Below are 15,297 nucleotides of genomic sequence, written 5' to 3' on the forward strand. Positions count from 1 at the left end.
CTCCCCCTTCCCCCTTGTCCTCTCCCCTTTCCCCTCCTCCTCTCACCCTCCCTTTTCCCCTCCCCTTTCACCTTTCCCTTCCCCTCCTCCCCCTCCCTCTCCCCTCCCGACTCTCTCCCCTCCCCACTCTCTCCCCTCCCCACTCACCTCCCCCTCCCAATCTCCTTCACTCCCCCTCCTCATCCCCCCCGAAGTCACCCCTCCCCATCCCCCCACTCCCATCATTAGTGGGTCTGTTACTTCGTGCATTGTAACTGGTGCTTCCTGCAGATTTTATTCATTTAATGTGTTTTCCTGTCTATTTTTTTGGTTAACAGCATTGTAATCTGTCTGTAATAATCATTATTCAATTGACCGGCCCTTTTCCTGATTGTGGTGCTTACCATGCCCTCGGAATGGGCAATTGCATTGTGAGAGAAAGAAAGAGAGAGGGAGAGCGAAAGAGAGCGTTGGCGTAATTAGCAAACGTTCGGATTAAAATTCAAACATTTGCTAGACAACAGCCATCTTTTACTATCAAGTTCACTTCTCAAAAAATAATCAGTTCAAAGAATAAAATCGTTAATGCTTCACTGGTTGCTTATGTCACCTAATTATTCCTGAGTGAATATTAAAATAGACATTCTAGAAAGTCTCAAATCACTAGGATGGTTTAGGAACTATGAAAATTGCTTGACTTCAGTGAGTGGTTTAAATTTCCTCTAAAAATTAAGCACGTGTTCTTTTTCTGAAAAACGGACAAGCTTGGGAAAGTGATTAGTTACTGAAGCTTTCCACTTTGAAGATGTTTAACATCATGTAACCAGTCACTTGATTAACAAGAGGATCCTTCGCCGAATCAGATGCTCTCTACTCTACCTGCCTACAGCCATACCATCTCAGAGTGCTTGCTGGGAAAAAGCCTTTGTCTAAGTGATAGATCAGATAGGTATCAAAGTTGCTGTTATGCTCTTTGTTCTGATTTGCTGTGATAAAAATTGTATTCAGTGGATACATAATGCATAGCTTCTTTCTATTCAATACTAATTTTGACAGTTTAGTTTGCCTCACTAACATGCATAATATCATAGCTAATTGACCTACATGATCTCATATCGATTTCTGTACAAATGGAATTATCAATATTTAGAATTAGCAACTCTTGGAAAATAAAAGGGTTAAATTTAGAAGGAGAACAAATGGTGGAAAATGTAACAAAATCCTATCGAAGCTCACGTGTGTGGGAGGATGCAGTCTACTCCCAGGTTGTGGTGATTTGTTGTGGGGAGAAAGCAGTTAACATTTTGAATCCAGTGACCCTCTTAATGTACCCCCCGCCGCCCCACTCCTCAGTTCAGATACTGCCAGACCTGCTGGGTCTTTCCAGCTATTTCTGCTTTTGTTTGTGAGTTGAATATGACAATTCACTGTCATCAGTAGAATGATCAATTCAGAGTTTGAGAAATTGTAATCAATTTCTCATTTTTGATCTGTCATTAAACTGGCATGAGCAGACATAGAAGAATACTGAAGTCCTTGCTTTAAACACAGAGACAAGAATAAGGGGTGGGGAATTCCTTCTCAGTCCAGGTTGCACCATCTCAGGTGTATTGCAAGCAGTTCCAGACACCAATGCTTCAGAATGATATTGGCCATGAAGCACGTGCATCACAAGTTTGACAGAATGATACCTGGATTATATAGGTTGCATTTTAAAGAATAGGTGACACAAATTAAAATTATATTTCCTGGAATTTAGATAAGTGATTTAATTGAAATTTTCTAGATGTTAAGGGGCATAGATGGAATGGTTAGAAAGTAACTCTTTCCACTATTTGGGAAGTTAAGAAGAAAATGGGGGTCAGACCTTACAGGAGTGTAATTAGGAAGTACTTTGACACAAAGAGTAGTAGAAGTTTGGAACTCTTTGTAAATGGCAGATGTTGAGTTTAAATCTGTAACTGATAGATTTCAGTGAACTGAAGGTAGTCAGGGTTGTGGGAAGCTGAGTATACAGAGAGAGGCCTCAGATCAGTTACAATATCATTAAGTAGCAGAATGGACTTCAAAGGCTACATGGCCCCCTCCTATCATGCTGTGTCTATCACTCTCAATCCCTTTCTCTTATTCACACTTGCTCTTTTCTGCTCTTTCACTTACACTTTTGCTTGATTCAATTTGCTTCCATTTTTCTATTGTCACTTTCCAATTAGTCTTTCTCATTCTACAGACTGATTGCAGTAATGAAATAACAGAATGTTGTGATTCAGAGATTAAAAATGTTCAGAGCTGAAACACAGTTTTAATGGTAGATTTCAATTCTTCATAAATTGAGAAGAACAAAGTAGCTCAAATCAGAAAGGCAATAAATTTCTTGAATCGAGAGTGTGGTGCTGGAAAAGCACAGCCAATCAGGCAGCATCCGAGGAGGAAATGAATCAACATTTCAGGAATAAGCTTTCCTCACGGGTGTCGCAGTGGCTGACTGGTTAGCACAGCAGCCTCACAGTGCCAGGGTTCGATTCCTGTCTAGGGCCACTGTCTGTGGAGTTTGCACGTTCTCCCCGTGTCTGCGTGGGTTTCCTCCCACAGTCCAAAGGTGTGCAGGATAGGTGAATTGGCTACGCTAAATTGCCCATAGTGTTAGGTGCATTAGTCAGGAGTAAGTAGAGGGTAGGGGAGGGGAATGGGTCTAGATGGGATACTCTTTGGAGGGTCAGTGTGGACCTGTTGGGCCAAATGGCCTGTTTCCACAATGTAGGGAATCTAATCTAATCAGGAAGGGCTGATAAAGGGCTTACACCCTAAATGTCGATTCTCTTGCTCCTCGGATGCTGTCTGATTGACTGTGCTTTTCCAGTACCACACTCTCAACTCTGATCTCCAGCATCTGCAGTCCTCACTTTCTCTGAATGAATTTCTTTAGTACATTCAGTTTAGCCATCGAAACCAAAATGTTCCAGAACGAAGAGCAGAGCGCAACATGAAGAATGAATCAGATATAGTTAATCATCTATCAGAATGGGATCACAGGTAACAGTTCATAATATGGTCAAATTTAACTTTAGATTTAAAAAGCAAACTTATAACATGATTTTTTATTGGGCTTTAGATCTTTACAAGGCTCACTTCAGAAGGTTGAGAAAGTGACTGACAATAGCAAGGTGATCCAATCAGTTACCAAGTAAAACTACAAATCAGAAATGATGTTCAATAATGATTTAACTTAATGCAGGAACAGTGTTAGATAACTAAGGAAAGGGAGCTCCACAAAAAGAAAGTTGATATAATATAAAACTAAAAGAAAAAGCATCCAAATGCACAAAGAATAGTATAGATTCAGGGGATTGGGGGAAAAGAAACAGCAAAAAAGACAAAGCAAATGCTGCAAAAAAATGCAAATTTGTAAATTACATCCAAATTAGTATGTGAAGTAACTACAATTATATTAGAAGAAACATTTTATTTATTGTTTGATTATGGAATTCTCTTTTTTCCAGAAGGTAGCGAAGATCAGGTCTTTACATTTATTCAAGGCTGAGTTAAATAGATAAAGGAGTGAAAGGTTAGAGGGTATGGACAGGGAAATGGTGATGGGACCGCAATGAGATTAACCATGATTGGTGTTGCAGTGTAAAAGGCTAAATGACGTACTTTTTCAAAGTCCGAGTTTCCCAACTAATGCTGAAACAGGAATTGGAAGTGAATAAAATAACAAACACACAAAAAGTAGTCAAAGTAATGGTTTGAAAGACTAATAAATCCCCAAGACCTGATGATTTCTGTCAAAGGAAATATGAGAGAATTGTAGCTGTTTCAACCATCGATGTGCATGATTCAGCAATTCCCCTTTTGGATTAGAAAATTCAAAATGCAACTCCACTGATTAAGAAATATGTAAGGAGTAAACGAGAATGCTAGAGAATTGTTAGTCCAACATTGGTTGCAGGGAAATCACTGGAATCTGTAATTAAGGACAAAGTGATGAAGCAACTTAGAGAAATTTAGAACTGATTAAAAAGTGTGAACATAGATTTGTAAAGGGTAGATGAAATTTAATGAGTTTAATTAAACTTATTGAGGAATTACAAATGGGACTAGATTAATTTTGGATATCTGGTCGACATGGATAAGTTGGACCAAAGGGTCTGTTTTCATGCTGTAGAACTCTATCGCTCTGAGGAACTACAGCAACGGTTGCAGACAAAGGAACAGAACCTTAACATCTGAGCCTGCCCATACAGAACAGAAATTAGGAAGTTTTCACAATGTATAGACCTCTTCCCCCAAAAAGCAGCAGATGCAATTCCAATCAGTAACTTTAATATGTGACAAAGGCAAGTGGATGGAGTTGGAATGCCAATTAACTATATTCTTCTTTAATAGGAAACAGACTTGAAGGGCTGAATGTTATCCCTGTTCCTAATTTATTTAATTTATACTCTCTTCCTGCCTTTTCTTTTCCTGTCTTTCTCTTATCCACTTTTTAAAAATCTCTCCCATTAACTTTGATTTCATGTCTTTTAGATTCTACTTCATGACATTCACTTAAACTTTGGAAGGTCTGTCATTCATTCCTTAAAATTGTGTACAGTGTAACACAGAAACAGGCCATTTAATCTATGCTGGTTATATATCCCTATGCTGCTCTTCAGTGAAAGGAAGGTCCTGCTTAGGTCTTTAGATATGCTGTGCACTGATCATATGTGTTTCATTGTTCTGCAGGTCTTGTGTTTTTTATTCTTCATTTCTGTCATTTATTGTCAATGTCTGCTTTGTAGAGCATGTGTCTTCAACTCGACTAGTTTTGTCTGTGATGCTCTGCATTTCTTAGAAAAATTACAAGTGACCTTGCAATGAACAAGCTGAAATACCTTCCATCCATCTGATTTGTTTCTGCTGTTGATTCTGGGAGTATGTTAGAAGTTCATATTTATTGTGGTAATGGCAATGTCACTTGCTGTTACCTGAACACTGAGTGGGATGAGGTATGTGGGGGGGATCGGGATAAGTAATCACATTTTGATGACAGCTAGTAAAACACCAAATGATCTATTATTTTGGAGTGTGTGCAGAAATTTCCTTAATAAATAAAAAATATTGTAAGGTTTATTTGTTGCTGTTCCTCATTCACACAAGCTGCTACATAACTGTTTAACCACTATCTCCCTCAGAGTGGTTTGACAAAATCATGTAGGCTGTTGTGACTGTAGAAATGCAGTATTGCTAATCAGAAGTAGAGAGACCAGTCATTTTCATGACTGAACATCAATGATGTTTTGTTTACAAAGCCTGTTCTGTATTTTATTTGAGAAGACAGAACTGATGAATTTTCTCAATGTTTGAAGCGATTTCCTTTCCAGGAAGTGAACATTCTCATTTAGCTCTCTGGTCACAATGAAATAAGCTTCTCCTTTGGTCTTTGATCATTTGCCTCTGAAAAAAAGGCAAGGCCTTTTATTCCAGGACTCCAGTAAGTAAACCTATGTCTATACTAAAGCTCAATTAATTTTAAATTAGAGATTCACTTAGAATAAATAGGGGATAATTGCTTATTTCTTTTGTGTATGTGATGGTTTGATGTGAAAAATAATGTTACCAACCAGTTCTCCATTTGTAATCTATCTGCTAAGAGACACCATTATAAACAGGTCATTCTCTTCATATACTGTCACCCAACTCAAAGAAATGCAGCCTTTACCCTTCTGTCTTGCAAACTAGTGCTCTATCTCCAACTGGGAGAAAGTGAGGACTTCAGACGCTGGAGATCAGTATCAAGAGTGTGGTGCTGGAAAAGCACAGCAGGTCAGGCAGCGTCTGAGAAGCAGGAGAATCAACGTTTAGGACAAAAGTCCAAAAAAGGTGAAGTAGTGGAGGCTGCTACAACATTTTTTTTAAAAGGCATTTGGATGAGTATATGAACTGGAAGGATTTAGAGTGATATGGGCCAAATGCTGACAAATGGGAGCAGATTTATATAGGATATCCAGTCGGCATGGACAGGTTGGAGTGAAGGTTATGTTTCTGTTTTGTATATCTCTATGACTGTGTTACATTGTCCCATCAAATGGCATCGCAAAGGCTATGGTTGCTGATAACATGCTGGATGCTAAGTACAACCCTGAGAGCAGTAATTGAGAATATTGGTAAATAATTATTTATTTAACAAATAATTATGGGCGGCACGGTGGCACAGTGGTTAGCACTGCTGCCTCACAGCGCCTGAGACCCGGGTTCAATTCCCGACTCAGGCGACTGACTGTGTGGAGTTTGCACGTTCTCCCCGTTTCTGCGTGGGTTTCCTCCGGGTGCTCCGGTTTCCTCCCATAGTCCAAAGATGTGCGGGTCAGGTGAATTGGCCATGCTAAATTGCCCGTAGTGTTAGGTAAGGGGTAAATGTAGGGGTATGGGTGGGTTGCGCTTCGGCGGGTTGGTGTGGACTTGTTGGGCTGAAGGGCCTGTTTCCACACTGTAAGTAATCTAATCTAATCAAATTACATTTTGAAAGCTTTGCACAGTCAGGAAGGAGGGATCACATCCAGACTGAGACATAGCCCGAGTGAGTACAGAGGAATCTTGATTATCTGAATGAGATGGGCGGGCACTGTTTCACTCAGATAATTGATTATTCAGTTAATTGATTTCCTCTGGAACTCGGAGTTTTCTGTGAAGTCCGCTCCCCGTTCAAGAGACTAGGCGCAGCACACCGTGTGTGAGCCCCAGACCACCCTGTTCCCCTGTCCACCCCCACTCACCATCCAACCCCCATCCGCGCCCCCTGGAACCTTGAGATTTCCTTTGGATAATCCGATATTCGGATAGTTGATATTCGGATCATTTGAGGTTCCTCTGTATATAGTTCAGGGAATTTGGAGATAGCGTGGAAATAGAATTGGTTTGTCTGTTTTTTTGTCCATTTTAAAAATTTAAAATGCAGTAATCAAGTGTAAAACTTAGTAAGGCAGCTGAGAAACATGAATAGATCTTTAATAGTTATTAGGTATTAATTACTGTTGAAGCTTAACCAATATGAGTCATCCCAGGTCTATTTAATAGCAGGCCTGTTGAAAGCACATGATCAATAAGCTTCACACCGCCAAAAGGAGAGATCCATTCAGTGTCAGACCCAGCCTGAGTGAGTAAATAGTTTGGGGACTTTGGAGGCATTGTGGGAATTTGATGCACAGAAGATGAGGTGCTTTTTGTTTGTTTTTTATTGGTTTATAATTTCAGGTTTTTTCCCAATGTGATAATATTAAAACCCAAGATTGGGCCTCAGCACAAAACCATGTGATGTCACTGCAGGTTCATTGGTTAATGATGGCTGCTAATTTGATTACATGCAAAACATTACTTTCAAACTGAAGGCAACTAGGAGAAATATTTATGAATTACAAGTCAAAAGACCACTTGAGTTTTTTTTAAAGTCAAGCTAAGCAGTAAGATAGCTGTCGGGCCAAACGTTATATCTGCATGATGTGGGGGCTGGTGACCCATGTTGTGGGAGTTTGGAATGACCACATCTACAGTCAGTGCTGGTTGCTTGAGGAACTCTGGTTCAGAGTTACTGAGCTGGATTCTGGGCACCAAACACTGACACATCAGGGAGGGGGAGAGTTACCTGGACGTTGTGTTTCAGGAGGCAATCACACTTGTTAGATTAACGACCTTGAATTCAGTCGTTGGTCAGGGACAGGAGGGTATGACTATCAGTGAGGCAGCTAGAGGGATCGAGGAGGATGACAACGGCTGAGGCTCCTCCAGCACTAACTGTTTGAACATGAAATATGAGAGTAATTTAAAAGCAGATTGCAAAAATGTTTTAGATATCTAAAAGGTAAGAGAGAGGCAAGAGTGGATGTTGGAAAATGAGTGTTGAGAAGTAGTAATGGGGAACAATAAAAGAGAAACTAAGTACATTGTTTCAAGAGCAGAAGTGAGTGTCGTGGTCATCATTAAAAAGGAAGGTGCTGGGGAAGCTGAAAGGTCAAGATGGATAAATTACCCAGATCAGATGGACCACACCCCAGAGGTGGAAGCAGATAGCTGAAGAGATTGTAGAGGCCTGTGTAATCTTTCAGGAATCACTGGAATTGGGGAGGTACCAGAGGACTGGAAAATGGCTTATGTAACACCCTTGTTTAAGGGAGCGAGGCAGAAGACAGGGAACTGTAAGCCAGCTAGCCTGACCTTGGTCGTTTAAGAGTTTAGAATCCGTTATTAAGGACAAGGTTATGGAGTACTTGGAAATGCATGGTTAAAATAGAGCAGAGTCAGCATAGCTTCATCAAGGGAGTGATGATGATCAAAAAGGAAATGGGGAGAGTATAGGCCCAACATGTTCCCCTTAGGGTTAAATGTAGGAGCAGCGAGCCCTGAGAACCCTGCATATTTAATAATTTTCATGACTGGATAAGGAGAAGAGGGGTACAGAGGGTGCGAAGGTCCTCTTGGGATACAGAGTGCACAAGGGGCCTTTAGCAAATCAATTCAGACAGCAAAGAGAAAGACATTGGGGGAAAAAGAAAAGACACTAGTGGGTAAAATTAGGTAAAATCCCAAGTTATGCTATAAGTATATCAAGAGGTAGAGCATAACCAGGGAAAGTGTAGGGCCCATTATGGACCAAGGGTGGGACAGTGTGTGTGTGGAGCTGGAGGACAATGGTAGGGTATTAAAATGGTACTTCACATCTGCCTTCACTTTGGCAAAGGAGGATATAGGTACAGACTTTGGAAAGGGGGACTGAGGTTATTAGCTTCTCTCCCCATGTCAATCTGCTCAATGTAGGTTTTGGCTTACAAGTGGATAATCCCCAGGTCCAGCTGTGTTGTATCCCAAGTGCTGTGGGAGACAAGGGAAGAAATTACAGGGGAAATTTTGAATTCCTGTGTGGCCAAAAGGGAGGTTCCAGAGGACTGGAAGATGGAAGGAAAAGTTTGATCAGGGATAGTCAGCATAGTTTTGTTAGAGGGAGGTTCATGAAAACAAATTTGACTGAATTTTTCAAGGAGGTGACTCAGGTGTGTAGATGAGGGAACTTTTGTAATTTTGGATTTCAGAAAGGCCTTTGAAGAGATCCCACATGGGAGACTGATAAATAAGGTAAAAGCACATGGTGGTAGGAGATAGAAAGTGGTGGTAAAGGGCTGTTTGTGTGATTGGAGCTCAGTGTCCACTGGTGTACCAAATGGATCAGTGCTGGGTCCCTTTATTGTTTGTGATCTATATAAGTGATCTAGATGAGAATGTGAGGAGGATGATAACATACTGTTATTTTAGAGTGTACAGATGTGAGATTGGGCATCTGTCCTGCTGATGAAAAAATTCTTTATAACAGAAGGCATTTTGTACTTTCAAATTGTGACAATACATAGAGGCAAATTGGTTTCCATTTTTTTTTACGTTCCATCACTAAATAAAATGAATAACTCACTCCTGTTTTGAATGTTCTGTACTAATTGAAGAGAAGCATGTTCATGTTTGTTCATCATTCCAGGATGCAGAAAAGCAAGGTGTTCAGCTAGTTCTAATCTGGGAGGTGGAGCTCACTGGCACTCCTTGTTGCTGCCCAGCTTTGTTTTCCCTTCCACCATGACCACTGTTTGCATTGGGTCTGTGCAATAGCTTGACAGCAGGTATTCTTGGTCCTGATGTTGATCATTTTATCTCTCGCTTCAAATCTCAGGTGGTTCCAATAGAAATTATTGGGATGAGACAGCAATGTTTCATTGATTACTTTGCATTATTTTTAGTGGGTGTTCATGAGATGCAAACTATTTATTTATAAGATAAAATAAGTTCCATTATTCAGAAAGATCTGCAGGTTCCCACCCCTGTCATACCATCTATATTTTTAAATAATTTCACTTTCTTTTGATGTTCTTGCTCTTCAAGAATTGTTATGATCCCCAAAGATACTGATATTTTTGATAAGGTTTTCAAACTTCTAGTGAACGACTGAAAGGATCACAGAAGAGAATTTCAACTTTTCCTATTTAATAAAGTAACTATAAGCAACATTGATTAAATACTGTTTCAGTAGTTAACATATTCTAACCCATGGAAAGATCTGCTACTTAACATTTAAAACTACCTAAAATCTCTCATGTTATTCCCTTTATCTCTTAAGTAAACACTGAATTATCAGAAACTTGTCCAAAAGTATTCTCAACTCCACTTTAATTTTGATTTCTGGGCAAATATTTCCTACTCCCCAATTGGTTTTAACTACAAATTGGAGGTTCCGTCTAACCAAAGCTAGGCAAATTATCCCACTTTCAAAAAATTTTCACTAAGCTGTTCTTTTCAACTGAACTCTAGCTCCCACCCATCCATGTGGTCAATCATATAACTAACGGTACTTAGTTTCTCTATTGCTTTCTCTTCTGCTATCTGCTGGAATCTTGCCAAATGATCCAATCAGAGGTTCAGTGACATTTTAGGGAAAACCTGTAAATTGATCTTTCAATGGCTGCCAATGGATCCTTCCTCTTAAAACCATTCACATTCTAAATCAGTGCAAATCACATGGGCCTAGTATCTAGGTAGAAATGCTAGATCTCCAAATCTATTCTATACTAGAAAGAAAAGACAAGTTTTACAAATGGCCACACTTTAAACTAACATTCCTAACAATCCTCAGCTGGGATTTGGAAATCTAACAGTTTAACCACAGTCAGCATAGTGATTGGCTCATTGTTAATTGGTATGAATATCTTGCACCTTTTTCTGCAAAGAACAACCTAAGTCCCCTTTAACTTTTAACAAAGAAGATTGGTAGGTAAGATTTAGAATGGGCCCCATAATGTCTCCATTTTGCCCAAACGAAACCGTCCCAATATGCAATAATCGTACAAATTTCATATTTGTAACAATCCCTTCCTGCATTTTGAGATCTTGGACTTCTGACATTTGTCTTTCGCTAACTTAAATTCTTGTCCTTCTGTTGCAGTTTAACTTGAGCCATTTCAGCTTTGCCCTATCTGTATGGTCTTCTTGTTTGTACATATCTACTGTACAGTTTAAATTATTATTTTTGTCCTGGTTTACAAAATCCACTTTTCCATCAGCTTTGTTAATTCCAGCTCAAGTTTACTCAGCAAAAGGTCAACCTTTGCCCTTTCAACTTCACACCAAATGATTCCATCCCCTACCACCCTGCTATATGTAATATTTTAAGTTTCTCCTCAATTGTTTCTTTGCCAGTATTTAACCTTAAACCGTACCTTGTTTTTTAATTGATCTGTTCAGGTAAGTGATGACACATACCCAGGGCTGGTGGGATTGAACCCTGGCCTCCTGACTCAAAGGTAGGAACACTACCACTGCGACAGAGTCCAGTCCTTATTTTGTCATTTGGATTTTCTAATCAACCTGTTCAGAGTGGTTATGACACACCTCTGAAGCAGGTGGGACTTGAACCCCAGTCTCTTGGTCCAGGGTCACTACTGATATTTTCTGGAAGGCCTTGTTGAATTCCGCTGTAATTAATACAGGCTCTGGAATGGATTTAAACCGAGTTCAATTATACCTGGATGCTGTGAAAGTTGTGATATGCTTTGTGTTCACTCTGCAGTAAAGCAGTGCGGTAATTTTTATTTATTTTCTGAAAATTGACCAGGCTCATTATTTTCTATCCCTGTTTGATGATATGACTAAAAACTCTTAAGTTCATATTTTTTGTTTGTGGCCATTTCATATATTAAACTTCAATTCAAAGGCAATCTTCAGGGTTCTGAAGGACAGTCTTAGGACTTGAAATGTTTCTATTTCTGTTTCTTTCCCCAGCAGTTTCTGTGTTAGTTTCAGAATTCCAGCATCCAGAGTATTTTGCCAGTAATTACTTATCAAATGTTGTCCAGTCATGGAACGATGTCAAGTGGTATTGTTTCTTTTTGTTAATTCTGAATTAAGGCCCACTTTTTAAATCAGGGATCACCTTTCTGAACAGAGAGAAGGTGAATTACCTTTCTAGGAAAGTACTGTGTGAGTTTGGAACTCTGCCTCAGATGTGGTTCGAGGTGAGGTTATTCATTTATTTTTTAAGGCATGATGTGAAGATGCTGGTGTTGGTCTGGGATTTAAAAATCACATAACACCAGGCTGTAGTCCAACAGGTTAATTTGGAAGTACAAGCTTTTGGAGTATTTCCTGATGAAGGAACAGCATTCTGAAAGCTTGTATTTCCAAATGAACTGTTGGACGATAACTTGGTTTTGTGTAATTTTTAATATAATTTTTGTTAGGCAGGAGGATAGATTGGAAAATGGAATTGGAAATTCAGCTAGGATGTTGTTGAATGGCAGTGCAGGCTTAAAGCCGAAATGGTCTCCTGTGTTCTAATTTTGTAAGCTCATATGTTCTGTATGCTTTTTAGAAGAGAGTAGGAAATAAACACTTCTGTGCCACCTCTCACTGTTTGTGAAAATCCCATCCTGAGAGGCTGTTTTTATCTTGTACTTGGGAGGGCAGTGACGATATGCACCTCTTATTCAATTCATGGGATGTGGAGATCACTCACTGGCCAGCATTTATTGGCTGTTCCTAGTTGCCTTTGAGAAGGTGGTGGTGAGCTGCCTTCTTAAACCGCTGCAGCTCACCTGCTGTGGTTGACCCACAATGCCCTGAGGGAATTCCAGGATTTTGACCCAACAGCACCGAAAGAATGGTAATATGTTACCAATTCAGGACGGTGAGTGGCTTGGAGGGAAACTTGCAGGAGGTAGTATTTCTATATATCTGCTGCCCTTGTCCTTCTAGATGGTTGTGGATTTGGAAGGTGCTGTCTGAGGATGTTTGGTGAATTTCTGTAGTGCATCTTGTAGATGGTACACAAGGTATTAATGAGTGTTGATTCCAGATTCACTCCCTCCACCCACCAATCAAGTGAACTGCTTTGTTCTGGATGGTATCATTTTGGAGCTGTATCCATCTGGCTGTTGTCAACTGCTTTCACCTTCCCCAGGAAAAGGGTTTTAAATTGATTGGCTTGATACTATTGGGAGTACAGGGAGCAGGTGACTTAGTTGGAAGATTATTCTTGTTAATATGGCAGGTCCACATGCTTACCTGTGATGATGCTGGGACAGGCTGTATTTGCATGACGGACTGATCGCTGCCCGAGTCTAAACTAAATCCATGCATGCACAAGCTTAGCTTCCTGCTGCAACTAATGTATCTGGTTCACATGTAACTTAATGCAGCATTGTTTGTATTTGCAGTTAAAGAAGAACAGCTGAGGAGAGAGTAAAACTGGGCAGTATTTACTTAATCATCCCTGATGAAGGGCTCTTGCCCGAAACATCGATTCTCCTGCTCCTCAGATGCTGCCTGACATACTGTGCTTTTCCAGCACCACACTCAACAATACTTACTCGAGGCAATGGGCATGTTTCCAATTGGCCGGAGTGTTGGTGAGACTCCCATGTCCCCTCCTTTTAAGGACAGCATGCAGGACTAATTTTAATTCAGACAGTTAACTGCACATTGACTGCCCTCTCCATGGCTCCTGTGGTCTGCTGCCTGTGAGACATCTACCCAAGATCTGGAGCCATCACTGGATCCCGGGCCACAGGTGGATGGTGTTGGGGGGAGAATTGCAAGGGAAGTGGGCTGAAGGTGGTCAGCGACGAAGGCAGTGAGCTGCTACTGACCTTCCCCAATGCTGTGATCCTCGACCAGCCACTGAGAATCTTTGCAGGAGGGATCCCTCCTCCCAGCGCATAAGCAATCCTGCATGAATATCCTTGTCCTTCTACCAACATTAGTTGGTTGTTTTTATGGTTTTAATTGACAGCAGATCAGAAATACTGTCCATGAGCCTCCAGCAACAGACTTTGGGTGATCAACATATGGCTAGATTTGTGAAGGCAACTCACTCGTGATTAGGTGTTAGTGCAGAGACTGTAAGGTCATTCTTGGTGAAGGAGCCAAAGTGGTCTGTTATCTGCCTTTTAATCATGCAATTTCTTTCAGTGTTTTCCTCCATTCGAATGAGGTTGTGTTAATTTCATTAGAGTGCAATATCATCTGTCTGCCATTTAACATCACATTTTATTTTCAAATATTAATGTTTATGTAAATGTGGGATGCATTCCAAGAATTGGATTGTGATTATCCCCAGCACAGGTCATGAAGGCTAAAAATAAATCTCACACGTTTGTGTGATGCTCCATGTGTAAGGAAGTGCTCCATCTGTGCATAATGGCAGTTCGCAGCTCGATGGTTTTCTGTCGTTACAAATTTGTTTTTTTTAATCTGGGGCTTCTGTTACAAGATCTTTGGAGCTTTGTTTCTTTTTGCAGATGAAATTTATTTATTTCAGTGATGGCAAAGTTGAATATGATAAATTGATGCACACTTCAAAGTTAATTGACTGTGAAGCACAGTCTGTATAAATTCTTTTTTTAAAAAAAAATAGTTTATAGTATTTCAAGAACCCTGGAGACTCCTGACACTTGTCAGTCATATTGCTAAACAACTCTGAGTAGCTAACCTAGTGTTACCGAGAATTGATGTGGCACTTAGTTCTATGTGGCTCACAAAGTGATGTTGCTCATTGAATAGTGTCATAGAATTATACAGCATGGCAACAGACCCTTCGGTCTAACCAATCCATACTGAACATAATTCCAACCTAAACTAGCCCCACCTACCTGCTCCTGGCCCATATCCCTCCAAACCATTCCTAATAATGTACTTATCCAAATGTCTGTTAATCACTGTAATTGAACCTCCATCCACCACTTTCTCAGCAAGTCATTCCGCACACTAACCACCCTTTGTGTAAAATAGAAAATTGCCTCATTTTCTTTAAATCTCTCATCTCAGCTTAAAACTGTGTCCCCTAGTCTTGAAATCCCCCAGCCTAGGGAAAAGACAACTACCATTTAGCTCTATCTATTTCCTTTGTTTTACAAACTTTTTTCAGGTCACCGCTCAACCTCCCATACTCCAGTGAAAAACAGTCTAGCCTTTCTCTTTATACCAGTTCTGGAACGGTTTTTGCATAACCCTTGGCTTTATAAAATGGTCTGGCAATCTGTAAACTTTCATTTTAATCTTGAGATATTTGGGGCAAGACCTGCGTTTATTGGCCATCTCTCTAATTGCTAGGGTGACCAGCTTCCTTTTTAGACTGCTCCTGTCCGAGTAGTGAATGTACTCTGAGTGTGATTATAAGGGAAGTTCTGAAACATTGATCCAGTGACCGTGAAGTACAGGTGATGCATTTCCAGGACAGAATGCTGTGTGACTAACCGTGAGGAATTTGCATTTTATGGTGCCCCATGCATCTGCTGCACACTCCAAGGCAAT

The 15,297-nt window shown here is 40.2% G+C and overlaps 1 protein-coding gene across 2 annotated transcripts in view; it reads left to right on the top strand.

Moving 5' to 3' along the window:
* Positions 1-15,297, top strand: part of dbn1 (drebrin 1) — a 205,521-nt gene that overhangs the window by 940 nt on the left and 189,284 nt on the right. The gene's annotated exons all lie outside the window — the stretch shown is intronic.

This window comes from Hemiscyllium ocellatum, chromosome 16 (genome assembly GCF_020745735.1).
Source record: "Hemiscyllium ocellatum isolate sHemOce1 chromosome 16, sHemOce1.pat.X.cur, whole genome shotgun sequence".
Taxonomy (NCBI): domain Eukaryota; kingdom Metazoa; phylum Chordata; class Chondrichthyes; order Orectolobiformes; family Hemiscylliidae; genus Hemiscyllium; species Hemiscyllium ocellatum.